This window comes from Leuresthes tenuis, unplaced genomic scaffold (assembly GCF_036924035.1).
Source record: "Leuresthes tenuis unplaced genomic scaffold, fLeuTen1.0.hap1 SCAF_17, whole genome shotgun sequence".
Lineage (NCBI taxonomy): Eukaryota > Metazoa > Chordata > Actinopteri > Atheriniformes > Atherinopsidae > Leuresthes > Leuresthes tenuis.
Window position 1 is genome coordinate 28171606 of NW_027325371.1, and position 23850 is coordinate 28195455.

General features: G+C 41.0%; 1 non-coding gene and 1 pseudogene across 1 annotated transcript; both read left to right on the forward strand.

The window, feature by feature from the left end:
• Nucleotides 1-1295: 1295 nt before the first annotated feature.
• LOC140274161 (U5 spliceosomal RNA) lies at nucleotides 1296-1409 on the forward strand. Its single transcript, XR_011908139.1, has one exon. It is a non-coding gene; the product is annotated as a U5 spliceosomal RNA (small nuclear RNA).
• A 308-nt stretch (nucleotides 1410-1717) lies between these two features.
• Nucleotides 1718-1889, forward strand: LOC140274105 (U2 spliceosomal RNA; annotated as a pseudogene).
• The last annotated feature ends 21961 nt before the right edge of the window (nucleotides 1890-23850 follow it).

Sequence of the window (23850 nt, forward strand, 5' to 3'; positions counted from 1 at the left end):
AAAACCGCTCTCTCTTTTTTTTTTTGATTGTGTGCCAGGGCGTTGTCTCACGTATTAGATTATGCTTAAGATACGAATGGGTTTATCAGTCACATCAGAATCCATACATACTGATCCTCCCGTAATAAAATGGTCGGATCTTATCAAACACACTTTGTTTCTTGTGACAATCAAGTCAGCGAAACAGCGTATACACGTCAAGACACTGAATCAAGTTTGCCACAAGCACTCATAAGTTTGGCAGTATTGCTCTGCCGTCAGCAATCATACACCCATTTTATTTTCGTGAGACGTGCAGGCACCTGTTCATCTACTGTTCTATCACTATGAATTAGTTTATCTATTATCAATAAGGATACTTCTACAACTACTATCAAAGTATGTCCAGACTTCTTATGTTGTCAGTTGCTATATATGAATAAGTGGGTAGCTACTGACAAGCATTAAGCATGTCACACAGCCCAAACATATAACATTTCAGGACACACCACACAGTTAACAACCACAGTGAAGTGTCAAAGCCCAAACATTCAACAGGACACTTACACAACACATTCAAATCAAACAGTCAGACAACATACAAGAACATATACCCCAGCCGGCATTGCTCCCTGCCTATTTTCCTACAGTTCACTATGTGTGCGCACACCTTTATTCACAAACTCTTCAACTTATACTCTTTTACCGAAGCTGCTACAGCTCGATTGGCCGAATACCCTTAGATCCTATTTCGGTGAATTTGACATCTGCCTTACATGTAACAGATTAGCGGTTTAGCAGTTTTAATTTAGTTTGAGTGAAGGAATTCATTTTATAGCAAAATCCGAAATCGTGAAGCACTCATGAAAGTAAGCTTATTCTCGGATTCCTGAAACTTTAGATTTGCTCTTTCTTTTACTGCAAAGTACAACGTTGTTTTTTTTGTATAAATCTTTCTAGACATGGTAAATATGAACGACAAAGCAGTTTTAACATAGTTTGAGTGAAGGAATTCATTTTATAGATAAAATCCCAATCCCAATCCCAAGAGAGAAAAGAGAGTGAATGCGAAGTAGACTTTAACACGGCTATGGGAGCGAGCCGAGTGTGGGCTAACCGGGAGAATTGCTTGAAAGAAACGCGACACTGAATGAGCGGTCAGAACAAAGCCTCAATACGGGATTCTCGTGGTGTTTTTGTTGCTGCCTTGTCTTTTGCATAGAGTAAAAGACAAGGCAGCCATCGACTCAACCAAGCGTCTCAACCAAGCAAAGCTCACCACGCCTGATGCCCTGCTCCCGCAGTGACGGATAATCGTACTCTGGTTTCTCTTCATAACATACAAGTCTTTCGCCTTTTACTAAAGACTTCCGTGGAGAGCAGCACTAATGAGTTGTTTCTATTATTGGCAGGCTTTACCTTTGCGGGTGAAGCCCTTTCTGTCTGTGCAAAAGAAATCTTGCTACTTTGCAGAGTGACTTCTCTGAGTAGAGTCGCCTTACTTGTTGCGACTGTGCCGATGTTCGAAGCTGGAGTGCAAAGTTGTTGCTTGAATGGTGCTTGCTGGAGCATGCGGGAGTGCAAAGTTATACCATTTAAAAGGGCTGAAGAGTGCTCAGTGCAGCGGGTGGGCGGAGGTGCAACGTGACACTCTGGCCACCTATGGCCATAAAAAGAACACTGCTACAAGTGCGCATTGTGCCAGCAAGGGCCCTCGGACCTGAAACAGTGGACAGTTATCGCTTCTCGGCCTTTTGGCTAAGATCTGTTCTTATCAGTTTAATATGTCCTCTATACGAGGACAACATATTAAATGGATTTTTAAGAATAGGAGTTGAAAAAGAAGCTTGCTCCGTTCACTCCAAGCCTCGACCCGGTACTGCAGTGCCGCTGGGAACGGTGCGCTCTCCTCTGCTCTTGTGAAAAAGCAAACAGCGGTGTAGGATGGAAGTTTCAGGGAGCCCAAGATGAAACTTTCTTTTAATCTGCTGAGAAAAGAGAGTGAATGCGAAGTGGACTTTAACACGGCTCTGGGAGCGAGCCGAGTGCGGGCTAACCGGGAGAATTGCTTGAAAGAAACGCGACACCGAATGAATGGTCAGAACAAAGCCTCAATACGGTGTTCCCGTGGTGTTTGTGGCTGCCTTGTCTTTTGCACAGAGTAAAAGACAAGGCAGCCATCGAATAGATTGTTTCTACTTGGTCAGCCGAGGAGCAGGGGGGGGGGGCAAGCGTCTCAACCAAGCAAAGCTCACCAAGTAGGAACAATCGGGCCCTTTTCGATGGCTGCAACACCTGAAAGAGATATTGATGCGAGACCCGATCAAATGCTTTTTCAAAGTCTAAATTTAAGATGACAAGCCGGGTGTTTCTGTCTCTAGCGTAATCAATGATGTCTCGAATCAGTACGAGGCTGTCGGTGAGTTGTCTCCCTGAGATGGCACAAGCTTGGTCTGGGTGAATTACCTCCTCTAAAACAGAGGACATCCGTGTCGCTAAAACCTTGCTAAAATGTTTACAGTCAAAGTTTAAAAGTGTGATGGGCCTCCAATTCTTTAGGTCAGTCTTATCATTTTTTTTATAAAGTAGAGTCACTATTCCCACTCTAAAACTGTCAGGCAGTCGGTCGAGTTTTTCAAAATCTTTAAAAACATCTAAAATGTCTGATGATAAAAGGTCCCAATAGGTCAGATAGAATTCTGCAGGAAGCCCGTCTAAACCCGGAGCTCGACTTCTCTTAAAACCTGTTAGGCATTTTTTTAACTCTAAAGCAGTAAAATTCTGTGTCAAGTGTGCATTCTCTTTTACGGTTTTGTCAACGAATTTTAAGATTTCTGCCGATGTTTCCAAGTGCACTGGTTTCTCTTTGTACATGTTACTATAAAAGGTATGTACAGTTTCAATCATCTCTTGTGTGGATTTTGTTAAAAACCCATCTTCTCTTTTTAGATTTTGAATACACTCCTTTTTATTTATAACTTTCTTTCTTTTTCACCTTCCTCAATTTCCTGCTCCCTGCTTCTTACAAAAATTCCTTTACTCTTTATTTCTGCTAAAACTGACATTTCCTTTTTGACATCTTTGATTTCTTCTTTAAAGTCTATGCCACACTGATTTAGTTTAAAGTAGCGCTGTAAGCGTTTATGTAGTCCCATCATACATCTATTCTCTTTCCTTTTTTTACGTTTACCTTGCTGTTTAAAAAAAGTCTGGGTCGTTTCCTTCACCATTTCCCACCATTGTGCATGTGTTTCGTAGAGGTCTTGAAGGGTCTGCCACTCTTTATAACATTCCCTGTACTGACTGACTATGATTTCATCCTCCAACAGGGAACAGTTGAGTTTCCACAGACCACTTCCTACCGTCACACCAGAAGGGGGTGAAAGGGTGCAGGAGAGCATAAGGTGGTCTGAAAAGAAAACAGGGGTTAATCTAACATCAGTGGGTGGGCAATCTCTAGTAAAGAAATAATCAATGCGAGAGGCTCTGGTGCCATCATGACTAAACCAGGTGAAGCCCTCCTCTCTGGGATGCATGGTTTTAAAACAGTCAGTAAGCTTAAAATCCCTGCATATGCCCTGAAGTAAAATCGAAGTCTTATCCACTTTAAAATCTACCCCTGCTCTTTTTCTATCTTTCCTGCTCAAGATACAGTTAAAATCCCCTCCTACAACTAAAGGTACTTGCCCTAGCATGTAAAGCTGTATATCTTCTAAAAGGTCATACCTTTCATTTTTTCATTACATGTTTGGGCTTTGACACTTCACTGTGGTTGTTAACTGTGTGGTGTGTCCTGAAATGTTATATGTTTGGGCTGTGTGACATGCTTAATGCTTGTCAGTAGCTACCCACTTATTCATATATAGCAACTGACAACATAAGAAGTCCGGACATACTTTGATAGTAGTTGTAGAAGTATCCTTATTGATAATAGATCACTAATTCATAGTGATAGAACAGTAGATGAACAGGTGTTTGCACATGTCTCACGAAAATAAAATGGGTGTATGATTGCTGACGGCAGAGCAATACTGCCAAACTTATGAGTTCTTGTGGCAAACTTGATTCAGTGTCTTGACGTGTATACGCTGTTTCGCTGACTTGATTGTCACAAGAAACAAAGTGTGTTTGATAAGATCCGACCATTTTATTACGGGAGGATCAGTATGTATGGATTCTGATGTGACTGATAAACCCATTCGTATCTTAAGCATAATCTAATACGTGAGACAACGCCCTGGCACACGATAAAAAAAAAAAAAGAGAGAGAGCGGTTTTGTGTCCCCACAGTCCATAATGTAGAAAAGAGAGAAAAAAGCCTTTCTGATTTGGTGTGTGTGCTCATAGTGCAGAGTGTAGAGAAAAGAAAGCCGTTTTGGTGTCACGGGTGTTGTGACTTACACACACACATTTCTAAATTGAGAAAGGAAATTATTTTAGAGGAAGCACTAGAGTTTAGATCCCACATTTGTTGATAGGCATTCATTTATTTCCTCACTTCTGATGAAGTTTCAACAATAAACAACAAACTTTGTATTATGAGAAAGAACCAGACTCATTCTTCAGGAATCCGAAAATAAGCTCTATTTTATGAGTTATGCACGAATTCGGATTCTCCTATAAAAAGAATTCATTAACTCAAACCAAGTTAAGACTGCTTTGTCCTTCATATATATTCATGTCTAATCAAGTTTCAACGATAAACAACGTTGTACTTTGTAGAATGAGAAAGAACTTCTTCAGAAATAAGCATCTCTCGACATATGACGAAATACAGATTTTGCTATAAAATTAATTCCTTCTATCAGCCTGACTTAAAACTGTTTGTCCTCCTTATTTATCCACTTCAAATCAAGTTTCAACAATTAAAAAAAATTTGTAGTTTGAGAAAGAACAACTTAATCTTCAGCAATCAGTATAAAAAGAGGTGCAAATGCCAACCATACATACCTAAAAGGTGGAGCGGAAGTATTCAGCTGCAAGTAGGAGTGAATGTTCGACCATAATTTGTAAAAAGCGGGTAAGAAAAGGTTCGAATGCCCGACTATATATTAACAAAAGCGGGAGGAGAGGTCTTCGAATGAGAGTGGGTGAGAATTTCCAACCATAATCTATAAAATACGGTGAAAAAAAATATGTGAATGCCTCATAGAACACTAAAAGCGGAAGTGTTCGGCTGCAAGAAGGTGTGAATGTCCGACTATATTTGGTGAAAAGCAGGTGAAGCAAGGTCTGAATGCCCAACCTTACATCATCAAAAGCGAGATCAGAGGTGTTTGGCTGCAAGAAGGCCATAGTTTGCCAAAAGCGGGTAAGGTGCGAATGACCGACTAAATATCAACAAAAGTGGGGGCGGAGGTCTTCGGATGCAAGTGGGTGTGAATATCCCACCATACAAGTATGGTGGAGAGGAAGCTGTGAATGGCCGACCATAGTAAAAGGCGGGTGAGAGAAGGTGGGAATGTCAAACCATACATAATCAAAACAGGGAGCGGAGGTGTTCTGCTGTAAGAAGGTGTGAATGTCCAACCATAGTTGGTAAAAAGCGGGTAAGAAAAGGTTAAAATACCCGACTGTACACAATCAATAGCAGGAGCGGAGTTGTTCGGCTACTAAAAGGTGTGAAAGTCCGACCATGGTTTGTAAAAAGCGGGTAAGAAAAGGTGCGAATGCCCGACAATGTATGATCAAAAGAGGGAGTGGAGGTTTTCGGCTGCAAGAAGGTCTGAATGTCCAACCATAATTTGTAAAAACCGGGGAAGAAAAGGCTCGAAAGCCCGACTATACACCATCAAAAGTGGGAGCGGAGGTGTTCAGCTGCAAGACGGTCTGAATGTCCATCAATAATTGCTAGAAAACATGAAAGAAAATTTTCGAATATCAAACTGCACATGATCATAAGCGGGAGAGGAGGTGTTCAGCTGCAAGAAGGTGTGAATGTCTACCCATAATTACTGAAAAATGGGTAAGAAAAGGTGCGAATGCCTAACCATACATCATCAAAAGAGGGAGCGGAGGTGTTCCGCTGTAAGACGGTGTGAATGTCCGACCATAGATGGTAAAAAGCGGGTAAGAAAAGGTTAAATTACCCGACTGTACACAATCAAAAGAGGGAGCGGAATTGTTCAGCTAAGAGAAGGTGTGAAAGTCCGACCTTGGTTTGTAAAAAGCGGGTAAGAAAAGGTTCGTATGCCCGAATATACACCATCAAAAGCGGAAGCGGAGGTGTTCGGCTGCAAGATATTGTGAACATCCGACCAAAGTTTGTAAAAAGCAGTTAAGAAAAGGTTCGAATATCTAACCAAACATAATCAAAAGCAGGAGCAGAGCTGTTCGACTGGAAGTAGGTGTGAATGTCAGATCATAATTTGCAAAAAGCTGATGAGAAAGGGTGAGAATGCCCGACTATACACCATCAAATGCGGTAGCGGAGTTGTTCGGCTGTGAGTAGGTGTGAATCTCCAACCATAATTGCTGAAAAATGTGTTAGAAAAGGTAAAAATGCCGGTCCATACACAATCAAAATCGGGAGAGGTGGTGTTCAGCTGCAAGAAGGTCTAAATGTCCATCAATAATTGCTAGAAAACATGAAAGAACATTTTCGAAAATCAAACCACACATGATCATAAGTGGGAGAGGAGGTGTTCAGCTGCAAGAAGGTGTGAATGTCCACCCATAATACCTGAAAAATGGGTAAAAAAAAGGTGCGAATGCCCAACCATACATCATCAAAAGCAGGAGTGCATGTGTTCGGCTACAAGAAGGTGTGAACGTCCGACCAAAGTTTGTAAAAAGCAGTTAAGAAAAGGTTCGAATATCCAACCATACATAATCAAAAGCGGGAGCAGAGCTGTTCGACTGCAAGTAGGTGTGAATGTCAGATCATAATTTGCAAAAAGCTGATGAGAAAGGGTGAGAATGCCCGACTATACACCATCAAATGCGGGAGCGGAGTTGTTCGGCTGTGAGTAGGTGTGAATCTCCGACCATAATTGCTGAAAAATGTGTTAGAAAAGGTAAGAATGCCGGTCCATACATCATCAAAAGCGAGAGAGGTTGTGTTCGGCTGCAAGTAGGTGTGAATGTCCAGCCATAATTACTCACAAACGGGTAAGAAAAGGTAGTATTGCCAGACCATATATGATCAAAATAGGGAGCGGAGGTGGTTCAGCTGCAAGAAGGTTTGAATGTCCAACTAAAGTTCAAATATATTAACAAAAGCGGGAGGAGAAGTCTTCGGATGAGAGTGGTTGAAAATTTCCAACCATAATGTATAAAATGCGGTGAAGAAAAAGGTGTGATAGAACACTAAAAGGTGGAGCGGAAGTGTTCGGCTGCAAGAAGGTGTTAATGTCCGACTATATTTGGTGAAAAGCAGGTGAAGCAAGGTCTGAATGCCCAACCTTACATCATCAAAAGCGAGATCAGAGGTGTTTGGCTGCAAGAAGGCCATAGTTTGCCAAAAGCGGGTAAGGTGCGAATGTCCGACTAAATATCAACAAAATTTGGGGCGGAGGTCTTCGGATGCAAGTGGGTGTGAATGTCCGACTATATTTGGTGAAAAGCAGGTGAAGCAAGGTCTGAATGCCCAACCTTACATCATCAAAAGCGAGATCAGAGGTGTTTGGCTGCAAGAAGGCCATAGTTTGCCAAAAGCGGGTAAGGTGCGAATGATTGACTAAATATCAACAAAAGTGGGGGCGGAGGTCTTCGGATGCAAGTGGGTGTGAATATCCCACCATACAAGTATGGTGGAGAGGAAGCTGTGAATGGCCGACCATAGTAAAAGGCGGGTGAGAGAAGGTGGGAATGTCAAACCATACATAATCAAAACAGGGAGCGGAGGTGTTCTGCTGTAAGAAGGTGTGAATGTCCAACCATAGTTGGTAAAAAGCGGGTAAGAAAAGGTTAAAATACCCGACTGTACACAATCAATAGCAGGAGCGGAGTTGTTCGGCTCCTAAAAGGTGTGAAAGTCCGACCATGGTTTGTAAAAAGCGGGTAAGAAAAGGTGCGAATGCCCGACAATGTATGATCAAAAGAGGGAGTGGAGGTTTTCGGCTGCAAGAAGGTCTGAATGTCCAACCATAATTTGTAAAAAACGGGGAAGAAAAGGCTCGAAAGCCCGACTATACACCATCAAAAGTGGGAGCGGAGGTGTTCAGCTGCAAGACGGTCTGAATGTCCATCAATAATTGCTAGAAAACATGAAAGAAAATTTTCGAATATCAAACTGCACATGATCATAAGCGGGAGAGGAGGTGTTCAGCTGCAAGAAGGTGTGAATGTCTACCCATAATTAGTGAAAAATGGGTAAGAAAAGGTGCGAATGCCTAACCATACATCATCAAAAGGTGGAGCGGAAGTGTTCGGCTGCAAGAAGGTGTGAATGTCCGACTATATTTGGTGAAAAGCAGGTGAAGCAAGGTCTGAATGCCCAACCTTACATCATCAAAAGCGAGATCAGAGGTGTTTGGCTGCAAGAAGGCCATAGTTTGCCAAAAGCGGGTAAGGTGCGAATGTCCGACTAAATATCAACAAAATTTGGGGCGGTGGTCTTCGGATGCAAGTGGGTGTGAATGTCCGACTATATTTGGTGAAAAGCAGGTGAAGCAAGGTCTGAATGCCCAACCTTACATCATCAAAAGCGAGATCAGAGGTGTTTGGCTGCAAGAAGGCCATAGTTTGCCAAAAGCGGGTAAGGTGCGAATGACCGACTAAATATCAACAAAAGTGGGGGCGGAGGTCTTCGGATGCAAGTGGGTGTGAATATCCCACCATACAAGTATGGTGGAGAGGAAGCTGTGAATGGCCGACCATAGTAAAAGGCGGGTGAGAGAAGGTGCGAATGTCAAACCATACATAATCAAAACAGGGAGCGGAGGTGTTCTGCTGTAAGAAGGTGTGATTGTCCAACCATAGTTGGTAAAAAGCGGATAAGAAAAGGTTAAAATACCCGACTGTACACAATCAATAGCAGGAGCGGAGTTGTTCGGCTCCTAAAAGGTGTGAAAGTCCGACCATGGTTTGTAAAAAGCGGGTAAGAAAAGGTGCGAATGCCCGACAATGTATGATCAAAAGAGGGAGTGGAGGTTTTCGGCTGCAAGAAGGTCTGAATGTCCATCCATAATTTGTAAAAAACGGGGAAGAAAAGGCTCGAAAGCCCGACTATACACCATCAAAAGTGGGAGCGGAGGTGTTCAGCTGCAAGACGGTCTGAATGTCCATCAATAATTGCTAGAAAACATGAAAGAAAATTTTCGAATATCAAACTGCACATGATCATAAGCGGGAGAGGAGGTGTTCAGCTGCAAGAAGGTGTGAATGTCTACCCATAATTAGTGAAAAATGGGTAAGAAAAGGTGCGAATGCCTAACCATACATCATCAAAAGAGGGAGCGGAGGTGTTCCGCTGTAAGACGGTGTGAATGTCCGACCATAGATGGTAAAAAGCGGGTAAGAAAAGGTTAAATTACCCGACTGTACACAATCAAAAGAGGGAGCGGAGTTGTTCAGCTAAGAGAAGGTGTGAAAGTCCGACCTTGGTTTGTAAAAAGCGGGTAAGAAAAGGTTCGTATGCCCGAATATACACCATCAAAAGCGGAAGCGGAGGTGTTCGGCTGCAAGATATTGTGAACGTCCGACCAAAGTTTGTAAAAAGCAGTTAAGAAAAGGTTTGAATATCTAACCAAACATAATCAAAAGCGGGAGCAGAGCTGTTCGACTGGAAGTAGGTGTGAATGTCAGATCATAATTTGCAAAAAGCTGATGAGAAAGGGTGAGAATGCCCGACTATACACCATCAAATGCGGTAGCGGAGTTGTTCGGCTGTGAGTAGGTGTGAATCTCCAACCATAATTGCTGAAAAATGTGTTAGAAAAGGTAAAAATGCCGGTCCATACATAATCAAAATCGGGAGAGGTGGTGTTCAGCTGCAAGAAGGTCTAAATGTCCATCAATAATTGCTAGAAAACATGAAAGAACATTTTCGAAAATCAAACCACACATGATCATAAGTGGGAGAGGAGGTGTTCAGCTGCAAGAAGGTGTGAATGTCCACCCATAATACCTGAAAAATGGGTAAAAAAAAAGGTGCGAATGCCCAACCATACATCATCAAAAGCAGGAGTGCATGTGTTCGGCTACAAGAAGGTGTGAACGTCCGACCAAAGTTTGTAAAAAGCAGTTAAGAAAAGGTTCGAATATCCAACCATACATAATCAAAAGCGGGAGCAGATCTGTTCGACTGCAAGTAGGTGTGAATGTCAGATCATAATTTGCAAAAAGCTGATGAGAAAGGGTGAGAATGCCCGACTATACACCATCAAATGCGGGAGCGGAGTTGTTCGGCTGTGAGTAGGTGTGAATCTCCGACCATAATTGCTGAAAAATGTGTTAGAAAAGGTAAGAATGCCGGTCCATACATCATCAAAAGCGAGAGAGGTTGTGTTCGGCTGCAAGTAGGTGTGAATGTCCAGCCATAATTACTCACAAACGGGTAAGAAAAGGTAGTATTGCCACACCATATATGATCAAAACAGGGAGCGGAGGTGGTTAAGCTGCAGGAAGGTTTGAATGTCCGACTAAAGTTCAAATATATTAACAAAAGCGGGAGGAGAGGTCTTCGGATGAGAGTGGTTGAAGATTTCCAACCATAATGTATAAAATGCGGTGAAAAAAAGGTGTGATAGAACACTAAAAGGTGGAGCGGAAGTGTTCGGCTGCAAGAAGGTGTTAATGTCCGACTATATTTGGTGAAAAGCAGGTGAAGCAAGGTCTGAATGCCCAACCTTACATCATCAAAAGCGAGATCAGAGGTGTTTGGCTGCAAGAAGGCCATAGTTTGCCAAAAGCGGGTAAGGTGCGAATGACCGACTAAATATCAACAAAAGTGGGGGCGGAGGTCTTCGGATGCAGGTGGGTGTGAATATCCCACCATACAAGTATGGTGGAGAGGAAGCTGTGAATGGCCGACCATAGTAAAAGGCGAGTGAGAGAAGGTGCGAATGTCAAACCATACATAATCAAAACAGGGAGCGGAGGTGTTCTGCTGTAAGAAGGTGTGAATGTCCAACCATAGTTGCTAAAAAGCGGGTAAGAAAAGGTTAAAATACCCGACTGTACACAATCAATAGCGGGAGCGGAGTTGTTCGGCTCCTAAAAGGTGTGAAAGTCCGACCATGGTTTGTAAAAAGTGGGTAAGAAAAGGTGCGAATGCCCGACAATGTATGATAAAAAGAGGGAGTGGAGGTTCTCGGCTGCAAGAAGGTCTGAATGTCCAACCATAATTTGTAAAAACCGGGGAAGAAAAGGCTCGAAAGCCCGACTATACACCATCAAAAGTGGGAGCGGAGGTGTTCAGCTGCAAGACGGTCTGAATGTCCATCAATAATTGCTAGAAAACATGAAAGAAAATTTTCGAATATCAAACTGCACATGATCATAAGCGGGAGAGGAGGTGTTCAGCTGCAAGAAGGTGTGAATGTCTACCCATAATTACTGAAAAATGGGTAAGAAAAGGTGCGAATGCCTAACCATACATCATCAAAAGAGGGAGCGGAGGTGTTCCGCTGTCAGACGGTGTGAATGTCCGACCATAGATGGTAAAAAGCAGGTAAGAAAAGGTTAAATTACCCGACTGTACACAATCAAAAGAGGGAGCGGAGTTGTTCAGCTAAGAGAAGGTGTGAAAGTCCGACCTTGGTTTGTAAAAAGCGGGTAAGAAAAGGTTCGTATGCCCGAATATACACCATCAAAAGCGGAAGCGGAGGTGTTCGGCTGCAAGATATTGTGAACGTCCGACCAAATTTTGTAAAAAGCAGTTAAGAAAAGGTTCAAATATCTAACCAAACATAATCAAAAGCGGGAGCAGAGCTGTTCGACTGGAAGTAGGTGTGAATGTCAGATCATAATTTGCAAAAAGCTGATGAGAAAGGGTGAGAATGCCCGACTATACACCATCAAATGCGGTAGCGGAGTTATTTGGCTGTGAGTAGTTGTGAATCTCCAACCATAATTGCTGAAAAATGTGTTAGAAAAGCTAAAAATGCCGGTCCATACATAATCAAAATCGGGAGAGGTGGTGTTCAGCTGCAAGAAGGTCTAAATGTCCATCAATAATTGCTAGAAAACATGAAAGAAAATTTTCGAAAATCAAACCACACATGATCATAAGTGGGAGAGGAGGTGTTCAGCTGCAAGAAGGTGTGAATGTCCACCCATAATACCTGAAAAATGGGTAAAAAAAAGGTGCGAATGCCCAACCATACATCATCAAAAGCAGGAGTGCATGTGTTCGGCTACAAGAAGGTGTGAACGTCCAACCAAAGTTTGTAAAAAGCAGTTAAGAAAAGGTTCGAATATCCAACCAAACATAATCAAAAGTGGGAGCAGAGCTGTTCGACTGCAAGTAGGTGTGAATGTCAGATCATAATTTGCAAAAAGCTGATGAGAAAGGGTGAGAATGCCCGACTATACACATTCAAATGCGGGAGCGGAGTTGTTCGAATCATCAAAAGCAGGAGTGGAAGTCTTCGGCTACAAGAAGGTGTGAACGTCCAACCAAAATATGTAAAAAGCAGTTAAGAAAAGGTTCGAATATCCAACCATACATCATCAAATGCGGGAGCGGAGTTGTTCGGCTGTGAGTAGGTGTGAATGTCCGACCATAATTGCTGAAAAATGTGTTAGAAAAGGTAAAAATGCCGGTCCATACATCATCAAAAGCGAGAGAGGTTGTGTTCGGCTGCAAGTAGGTGTGAATGTCCAGCCATAATTACTCACAAACGGATAAGAAAAGGTAGTATTGCCAGACCATATATGATCAAAACATGGAGCGGAGGTGGTTCAGCTGCAAGAAGGTTTGAATGTCCGACTAAAGTTCAAATATATTAAAGAAAGCGGGAGGAGAGGTCTTCGGATGAGAGTGGTTGAAAATTTCCGACCATAATGTATAAAATGCGGTGAAAAAAAGGTGTGATAGAACACTAAAAGGTGGAGCGGAAGTGTTCGGCTGCAAGAAGGTGTGAATGTCCGACTATATTTGGTGAAAAGCAGGTGAAGCAAGGTCTGAATGCCCAACCTTACATCATCAAAAGCGAGATCAGAGGTGTTTGGCTGCAAGAAGGCCATAGTTTGCCAAAAGCGGGTAAGGTGCGAATGTCCGACTAAATATCAACAAAATTTGGGGCAGAGGTCTTTGGATGCAAGTGAGTGTGAATATCCAACCATACAAGTATGGTGGAGAGGAAGCTGTGAATAGCCGACCATAGTTTGGAAAAAGCGGGTAAGAAAAGGTTTGAATACCCGAACATACACCATCAAAAGAGGGAGCGGAGGTGTTCCGCTGTACGAAGGTGTGAATGTCCGACTATAGTTGGTAAAAAGCGGGTAAGAAAAGGTTAAAATACCCGACTGTACACAATCAATAGCGGGAGCGGAGTTGTTCGGCTACTAAAAGGTGTGAAACTCCGACCCTGGTTTGTAAAAAGCGGGTAAGAAAAGGTTCGAATGCCCGAACATACACCATCAAAAGAGGGAGCGGAGGTGTTCCGCTGTAAGACGGTGTGAATGTCCGATCATAGTTGGTAAAAAGCGGGTAAGAAAAGGTTAAAATACCCGACTGTACATAATCAAAAGAGGGAGCGGAGTTGTTCAGCTAAGAGAAGGTGTGAAAGTCCGACCATGGTTTGTAAAAAGCGGGTAAGAAAAGGTTCGTATGCCCGAATATACACTATCAAAACCGGAAGCGTAGGTGTTCCGCTGCAAGAAGGTGTGAACGTCCCACCAAAGTTTGTAAAAAACTAGTTAAGAAAAGGTTCGAATATCTAACCAAACATAATCAAAAGCGGGAGCAGAGCTGTTCGACTGCAAGTAGGTGTGAATGTGAGAGAATAATTTGCAAAAAGCTGATGAGAAAGGGTGAGAAATCCCGACTATACACCATCAAATGCGATTCTCCAACCATAATTGTTGAAAAATGTGTTAGAAAAGGTAAGAATGCCGGTCCATACATCATCAAAAGCGGGAGAGGTGGTGTTCGGCTGCAAGTAGGTGTGAATGTCCATTAATAATTGTTTTAAAACATGAAAGAAAATGTTCGAATATCAAACCTTACATGATCATTAGCGGGAGAGGAGGTCTTCAGCTGCAAGAATGTGTGAATGTCCAGCCATAATTACTCACAAACGGGTAAGAAAAGGTACTATTGCCAGACCATATATGATCAAAACAGGGAGCGGAGGTGGTTCAGCTGCAAGAAGGTTTGAATGTCCGACTAAAGTTTGTAAAAAGCGGGTAAGACAAGGTGTGAATGCCCGACAATGTATGATCAAAAGATGAGCGGAGGTTTTCGGGTGCAAGAAGGTCTGAATGTCCACCCATAATTACTGAAAAATGGGTAAGAAAAGGTGCAAAAGCCCAACCGCACATGATCATAAGTGGATGAGAAGGTGTTCGACTGCAAGTAGGTGTGAATGTAAGATCATAATTTGTAAAAAGCGGGTAAGAAAAGGTAAGAATGCCCAACCATAAATTATCAAAAGCGGCAGCAGAGTTTCGGCTGGTATTTATCAATGTCTAGATAGATTTCAACAAAAAACAACGTTGTACTTTGCAGTAAAAGAAAGTGCAAATCAAAAGTTTTAGGAATCCGAGAATAAGCTTATTTTCATGAGTTCTGCACGATTTCGGATTTTATGTATAAAATGAATTTCTTCACGCAAACTAAGTTAACACTGCTTTGTCCTTCATATGTACCCATTTCTACATATATTTCAAGCATAAACTTCCTCATATTACCCTGAATGAGAAAGAGCCACACTTGTGATTAAGCCATACCTCCCTTTTGAGGAGTTCTGCATGATTTGGGATTTTATCTATAAAATTAATTCCTTCACTCAAACTATGTTAAAACGGCTTTTACCTTCATATTTATCAATGTCTCGATAGATTTAAACAAAAAAACAACGTTGTACTTTGCAATAAAAGAAAGAGCAAATCAAAAGTTTTAGGAATCCGAGAATAAGCTTATTTTCATGTGTTCTGCACGATTTCGGATTTTATGTATAAAATGAATTCATTCACTCAAACCAAGTTAAAACTGCTTTTTCCTTCATATTTATCAATGTCTAGATCGACTTCAACAAAGAACAACATTGTATTTTGCAGTAGAAGAAAGAGCAACACTGAAGGATTAGGAATCCGAGAATAAGCTTCTTTTCATACGTTCTGCATGATTTGGGATTTTATGTATAAAATGAATTCCTTCACTCAAACTAAGTTAACACTGCTTTGTCCTTCATATGTACCCATTTCTACATATATTTCAAGCATAAACTTCCTCATACTACCCTGAATGAGAAAGAACCAAACTTGTGATTAAGCCATACGCCCCTTTTGAGGAGTTCTGCATGATTTGGGATTTTATCTATAAAATCAATTCCTTCACTCAAACTATGTTAAAACGGCTTTTACCTTCATATTTATCAATGTCTCGATATATTTAAACAAAAAAACAACGTTGTACTTTGCAGTAAAAGAAAGAGCCAATCAAAAGTTTTAGGAATCCGAGAATAAGCTTATTTTCATGAGTTCTGCACGATTTCGGATTTTATGTATAAAATGAATTCATTCACTCAAACCAAGTTAAAACTGCTTTTTCCTTCATATTTATCAATGTCTAGATCGACTTCAACAAAGAACAACATTGTACTTTGCAGTAGAAGAAAGAGCAACACTGAAGGATCAGGAATCCGAGAATAAGCTTATTTTCTTATGGGCAAGTGGGAACTGCTTTGTCCTTCATATTTATCAATGTGTAGATGGATTTCAACTTCTTCTACTGCAAAGTCCAATGTTGTACTTGTTGAAGTCGATCATTGATGAATATGGAAGGACAAAGCAGTTTTAACTTGGTTTGAGCAAAGCAATTCATTTTATAGCAAAATCCGAAATCGTGCAGAACTCATGAAAGCAGGCTTATACTCGGATTCCTGAAACTTTAGATTTGCTCTTTCTTTTACTGCAAAGTACAACGTTGTTTTTTTGTTTAAATATTTCTAGACATGGTAAATATGAAGGACAAATCAGTTTTAAAATAGTTTGAGTGAAGTAATGCATTTTATAAGCAAAATCCCAAATCATGCAAACTCACGAAATGCTTTTTCTCGCTTTTCACTGCTTTTTACAAACTTTGGTCGGACGTTCACACCTTCTTGCATCCGAACACCTCCGCTTCCGCTTTTGATGATGTATATTCGGGCATTCGAACCTTTTTTTACCCGCTTTTTACAAACCATTGTCGGACTTTCACACCTTCTTGCAGCCGAACACCACCTCTCCCGCTTTTGATGGTCCAGTATTCTTACCTTTTCTAACACATTTTTCAGCAATTATGGTCGGACATTCACACCTACTCACAGCTGGACACCTCCGCTCCCGCTTTTGATCATACAATGTCGGGACATCGCTCCTTGTCTTACCTGCTTTTTACAAACTTTAGTCGAACATTCACACCTTCTTGCAGCTGAACACCTCCGCTCCCGCTTTTGATGATGTATAGTCGGGCTTTCGAGCCTTTTCTTACCCGGTTTTTACAAATTATGGTTGGACATTCAGACCTTGCAGCCGAACACCTCCGCTCTCTCTTTTGATCATACATTGTTGGGCATTCGCACCTTGTCTTACCCGCTTTTTACAAACTATAGTCAGACATTCACACCTTGCAGCTGAACCTCCGCTCCCTGTTTTGATCATGTATGGTCTGGCAATACTACCTTTTCTTCCCCTGTTTGTGAGTAATTATGGCTGGACATTCACACCTACTTGCAGTCGAACTGCTCTGCTCCCGCTTTTGATTATGTTTGGTTTGGATATTCGAACCTTTTCTTAACTGCTTTTTACAAACCATGGTCGGACTTTCACACCTTCTTGTAGCCGAACAACTCCGCTCCCGCTATTGATTGTGTACAGTCGGGTATTTTAACCTTTTCTTACCCGCTTTTTACCAACTATGGTCGGACATTCACACCGTCTTACAGCGGAACACCTCCGCTCCCGCTTTTTATGGTGTATAGTCGGGCATTCGAACCTTTTCTTACCCGCTATTTACAAACTATGGTAGGACATTCAAACTTTCGTGTATCCGAAAACCTCCGCTCTCTCTTTTGATCATACATTGTCGGACATTCGCACCTTTTCTTACCGGCTTTTTACAAACCATGGTCGGACTGTCACACCTTCTTGTAGCCGAACACATCCGGTCCTGCTTTTGATGATGTATGGTTGGGCATTCACACCTTTTTTTTGCCCATTTTTCAGGAATTATGGGTGGACATTCACACCTTGCAGCTGAACACCTCCTATCCCACTTATGATCATGTGCAGTTTGATTTTCGAAAAGTTTCTTTCATGTTTTCTAGCAATTATTGATGGACATGTAGACCTTCTTGCAGCTGAACACCTCCGCTCCCGCTTTTGATCATACATTGTCAGGCATTCGCACCTTGTCTTACCCACTTTTTACAAACTTTAGTCGAACAGTCACACCTTTTTGCAGCCGAACACCACCTCTACCGCTTTTGATGATGTATGGTCCAGCATTCTTACCTTTTCTAACACATTTTTCAGCAATTATGGTCGGACATTCACACCTACTCAGAGCCGAACACCTCCGCTCCCGCATTTGATGGTCTATAGTCGGGCATTCTACAGCGGAAAAGACTCATTCTTATGTTTGGTTAGATATTCGAACCTTTTCTTAACTGCTTTTTACAAACTTTGGTCGGACGTTCACAATATCTTGCAGCCGAACACCTCCGCTTCCGCTTTTGATGGTGTATATTCGGGCATACGAACCTTTTCTTACCCGCTTTTTACAAACCAAGGTCGGACTTTCACACCTTCTCTTAGCTGAACAACTCCGCTCCCTCTTTTGATTGTGTACAGTCGGGTAATTTAACCTTTTCTTACCCGCTTTTTACCATCTATGGTCGGACATTCACACCGTCTTACAGCGGAACACCTCCGCTCCCTCTTTTGATGATGTATGGTTAGGCATTCGCACCTTTTCTTACCCATTTTTCAGTAATTATGGGTAGACATTCACACCTTCTTGCAGCTGAACACCTCCTCTCCCGCTTATGATCATGTGCAGTTTGATATTCGAAAATTTTCTTTCATGTTTTCTAGCAATTATTGATGGACATTTAGACCTTCTTGCAGCTGAACACCTCCTCTCCCGCTTATGATCATGTGCAGTTTGATATTCGAAAATTTTCTTTCATGTTTTCTAGCAATTATTGATGGACATTCAGACCTTCTTTCAGCTGAACACCTCCGCTTCCGCTTTTGATTGTGTATAGTCGGGCTTTCGAGCCTTTTCTTCCCCGGTTTTTACAAATTATGGTTGGACATTCAGACCTTCTTGCAGCCGAAAACCTCCGCTCCCTCTTTTAATCATACATTGTCGGGCATTCGCAGCTTTTCTTACCTGCTTTTTACAAACCAGGGTCGGACTTTCACATCTTTTAGTAGCCTAACACCTCCGCTCCCGTTATTGATTGTGTACAGTTGGGTATTTTAACCTTTTCTTACCCGCTTTTTACCAACTATGGTCTGACATTCACACCTTCTTGCAGCCGAACACTTCCGCTTCACCTTTTAGTGTTCTATGGGGTATTCACACCTTTTTTTTCACCGCGTTTTATAGATTATGGTTGGAAATTCTCACCCACTCTCATCCGAAGACCTCTCCTCCCACTTTTGTTAATATATAGTCGGGCATTCGAACCTTTTCTTACCCGCTTTTTACAAATTATGGTCGAACATTCCCACTTACTTGCAGCCGAATACTTCCGCTCCACCTTTTAGTGATGTATGGTTGGCATTTGCACCTTTTCTTACCCTCTTTTTATACTGATTGCTGAAGATTAAGTTGTTCTTTCTCAAACTACAACATTTTTTTAATTGTTGAAACTTGATTTGAAGTGGATAAATAAGGAGGACAAACAGTTTTAAGTCAGGCTGATAGAAGGAATTAATTTTATAGCAAAATCTGTATTTCGTCATATGTCAAGAGATGCTTATTGCTGAAGAAGTTCTTTCTCATTCTACAAAGTACAACGTTGTTTATCGTTGAAACTTGATTAGACATGAATAAATATGAAGGACAAAGCAGTCTTAACTTGGTTTGAGTTAAGGAATTCGTTTTATAGTAGAATCCGAATTCGTGCATAACTCGTAAAATAGAGCTTATTTTCGGATTCCTGAAGAATGAGTCTGGTTCTTTCTCATAATACAAAGTTTGTTGTTTATTGTTGAAACTTCATCAGAAGTGAAGAAATAAGGACAAACCGTTTTAAGTAAGTTTGATAGAAGGATTTCATTTTATAGCAAAATCTGTATTCTTTCATATCTCCTGGAGAGAAGCTTATTGCTGAAAATTAGGTCTGGTTCTTTTTCATACTACAAAATACAGTGTTGTTTATTGTTGAAACTAGATTAGAAGTAGATAAATATGAAGGACAAAGCAGTTTGAACTTGGTTTGAGAGAAGGAATTAATTTTATTGCAAAATCCGAATTCATGCATAACTCGTCAAATAGATAGTGATGTGTCGTTCGTGAGCGATTTGTTCGATATGAACTAATTTTTTATATGACTCGGGAGTAACGAGTTGTCTCAGTGAGTGATTTGTTCAATTTCATGCAGTAGCCTTCCTCACCACATGGCAGGCGGCAGCTTCATAAGTTCAGTCAGCAGGACAGGAAACAGTATTGATTCGTTCACGACTCAACTCCTCGGCTGACGGGTCCTCGCACAGGAAACAGTATTGATTCGTTTATGACTCAACTCCTTGGGTCTTTGTTCATTTGTCACGTTTCAAATTCTACGTTTCATTTGACAGGCTGAAGAGCAGTAGGCACAACAGTTCGTTCACAAACCGGATCATTAATCTCATAGACTATTCTACCTTCAACAAGTTGGAAACCACAATCGACTCTCTAGATGCAGAAAAAGCATTTGATCGAGTGAACTGGAAATTTTTATTCGCAACATTAAACAAATTCGGGTTTGGGTCACACTTCATCAAATGGATAAGGATATTATATAGCTCCCCAAATGCAAGTGTCAGGACAAATGATCAAACTTCTCCAAGCTTCAGTCTGCAGAGAGGTACAAGACAGGGTTGCCCATTTTCTTCCTCATTTTTTGCTTTTTTCATCAAACCTTTAGCAGCTTCTATCAGACAAGATAGAAATATTAAAGGCATCCAATCCCAAAATATTGAGCATAAAATAAGTCTTTATGCTGATGATGTATTACTTTTCCTTCAGAACTCACAGACGTCTCTCACACACACGATCACACTCATAAATAAATTCTCAGCACTTTCTGACTACTCTATCAACTGGTCTAAGACCACAGTTCTGCCCATTAACTGTAGGGTCCAGAATATACCTGCAATCACTTTACAGTCAGGAAATATTAGATATTTAGGCATAAACATTTCCTCCAGGGTCTCAGAGCTAACAAACCTAAATTATGTTTTAAATTTTTCACAAGAACATCTTGTTTGGTCAGTTAAGTACTGAAAAGTCATTGATTTGGGCATACTTTAACATGTTAAAGGGGCTTTTGAAACTGTTATTTTTCACACAAAGGATTTTTCTGATGTGAAAGTGTATAGTAGAGGTCGGTTAAAAAACCTTTTTAAAAGAATTTGAGCTCATTCAAGGATAGTATGATGAGGGGCTGATATACTAACCTTTCCATATATATATATATATATATATATAATTGTTTCACTGATGTTAATTTGTTTAAAATCTGGTCATTTCTAACATATGTATCGGCCCACAATTTCACAATCGGTGCCTCCAAAGTAAGTTCTTTCCTATACTCACATGAGTGAAGTGCACAGTGAATTAGAAGTTACTGAAGTTTATGTGGCCTGTCAGAGGGAGCATTGGGCCCAGTATTCATTGTAAATGCCTTGTGATACGTCTTCGTAACACGTTTTATATAGTACAACCTGTCACTAAAGGAGCACCACAGTTTGTCTGTCGTACTGCTTTGGTGGAGGTTGTGGGCCTTATAAATAAATTATATTCATATATTTATAGATTCTAAAGATATAGTGATTAAAAGAGGTTGACAACGCCACCTAGGTTTGAGAGCCCAAGACTCTAAAGACACGTACAGGTTCTTAATCAAAACAAGGTTTGAGCAGACTTAAAAAAACAGGAGTCTAACTGGTATTTTACAAGATTTATTGTCATAAAATAGGTAACCCAGCCCAAAATCTCCGCCAAGGATCCCACAGCCTCTGGATCATCTCACTCTCCAACTCTCTGGGGCAAGTGACAGACATCCAACTCTGGTGGTGGAACAAACCCTCAGTCACTCCAAAACACAAGAGTGAGGAAATATCAGTACTCACTGGTAGTCCACCTCCACCTCCACGGCCCTTGAAGAAGGCTCCGTACCCCCCATGCTCCCCGGGCGCTGTAATTGGCTGCCCCACTGCTCCAGTGTATGGCATCTGTCTCCATGAGTGTGTCACCCTGTGCATGTGTGTGTTCAACAGGTCCCAACCTGGATAGGTCAAATGCGGAGGAGTAATATTAAATTAAATAATTTTAGTTATTTACACTGATCCTCTATCATTCAAATGGTTATTAGTATGCCATGAGACTAAAGTGAAAGAAAGTTTACCAGTTTTGACAATAATTAAAACCAGATTCATTCTGCGGGAGGCTCCCTGGGGTTATAATTGCAAGACAGTTTCTCCTGAAATGCCTCAAGTCAAGATGAAGCACAGGTCTGCTACTCAGGCTTTGTGGACTCTTCTTTTATAACGAACCTTTACACAGAAAACTGTGAAAATGTCGTTCCTCCTCTCCAGTACCCCCGAATAGACCTTACCAGGGAGGCTGAGGAGTGTGATCCCGTTATTCCTGTCTGACACACATATTCTTACAATTTGAATTTATTGAAGTCTGTTAAAAATGAAAAATGTGTTTTTATGTCCAACAACGTTCTTTTAAATATTTGATGCTAATGATAAAAGCTCCAATGATGTCAGATTTTATGTTCAAAGCAGAACACGTGAAACAGCATAAAAAGTGAACGTTGACTTAACAGCATACATGTGTAACTGTGCTGTCGACACAGTGATGTAAACACCAGATAAAGAGAGAGAATGACCTTTTACTGTCGGACTGTGTTGATTAAAGTGAGGACAGAAAACAACAGACTGAGCGAACAAAGAGAAAATCAGGAGCCTGCAGGGAAATCTTGCCCCACAGCTGAAAGTTTCTCCTTTAAACAGAGAAGTTTCAGTATTTTTCTGTTTTCACCACACTGCTGAATGAGTTCAGGTGTTGATGCTGTTCAGTGTTTCCTGAATCTTTCTGTTCTGTTGAAGAGTACTTTTTGTTGTAAATGATGTTGTCAGATTGGTGAATAAAATCTACTCTTTGTTCCACTGTCTTTATATAGAAAGTCCAAGATCTTTAATCCTTCCGCAGGCAAGAGGAAACATGGCTCTGATGAGGCTAAAGAACACGAGCAACAATTTACTAAAAGTTTATTGAACGTTTTGCATTGTTTCATTCCAACAAATACTCCTGCAGTTAAAGTGTTCCACACATACGTTATCTAACTTTTTAAACAAAATCACATGTATACATATATTTAATTTCTATTGAGAAATGCAGCAGAGCACCAGAGTTTCCTCATGTGTAAGAGGATGGAGGTGTGTTTGATGGGTCAAACACACAAAAAACACCTGGGCAGTCAGATCAAGCAGCTTTAAGCAGCTTGGTGGTTTTACTCTCTTTGGCTCCACTTTCTCAAGACGTCCTCTGCTGCGTCCAGAGTGGAGTCCTCCTGTTAGACACTAATTCATATGCTGATGTACATTCCAGCTGCCGTGACACTAAACAGGGAAACTCATCTTTTAACACCAGTAAAATCTATTCATTATTCAAATATTTTGACCTGTTTTGACTCCCCCTGTAAGCATGTAGTGTTCTAACACTTCACACTGTGCGGTCAATGCTTGTTCCTTTAAAAAAGGAGTGTATCAACTCTATGTAAGCACAGTGCATAAATGTGTACAATAAAAGGGGATATCAAACCCTCAACAATATCAAAAATACCTTATTTGTCTTTGGAAGAATAACTTTTGAAGAAAATGACCTTTTAATTGTTTCTTATTTTGATAAAAGAATCCAAACAAGTGCGTAATTTTTTTTTTCATGTTTTATTTTATTTAAACACATAAATCAATGTAATAATAATTTGTGTAGGATCTTATTCATATTCTTATTTGAATGACACAATAATGCTCTGAACAGTTGTGAGAACACCAGATTCTCACATGTGGGGATGCTTCCAGCATAAATCCCCACATCCTGAATCAGTTGTTCAGGATGAAAAGATAGAGTCGTGCAAAAGATAGATACATTTGAAGTATTTTTATTGATGTTACTGTAACAGGAGGTATAGAGATTTCATTGGATGACTAGTCTTGTGCGCGAATACTAAACGCTGCTGCTACTTTCTCTCTTGATGTTGTTGTATTTGTATTGTCTACGATGTTTTGGCGTCATATATTTTTTGAAGAGCCTCCACATTGAAGGCAGCTCTGGTCTTTCTTCTGAGGGGTTAAACTTGTCCACTGCTTGTTCTGGTACTGCAAGTTGAAGAGACAAGTCTTCTGTGGTATGTAAGGGGTTTGATGTTGGAGAGTCCTCTGACTGTTTAGAGGCTGGTTCCATTTCGATGACAATGAAAGTTCTTTCTTGATTTTGCTTTGGAAGTGGTTCTTGGACAACGATCAGTGATGAAATGTCCTCCGTGTCTT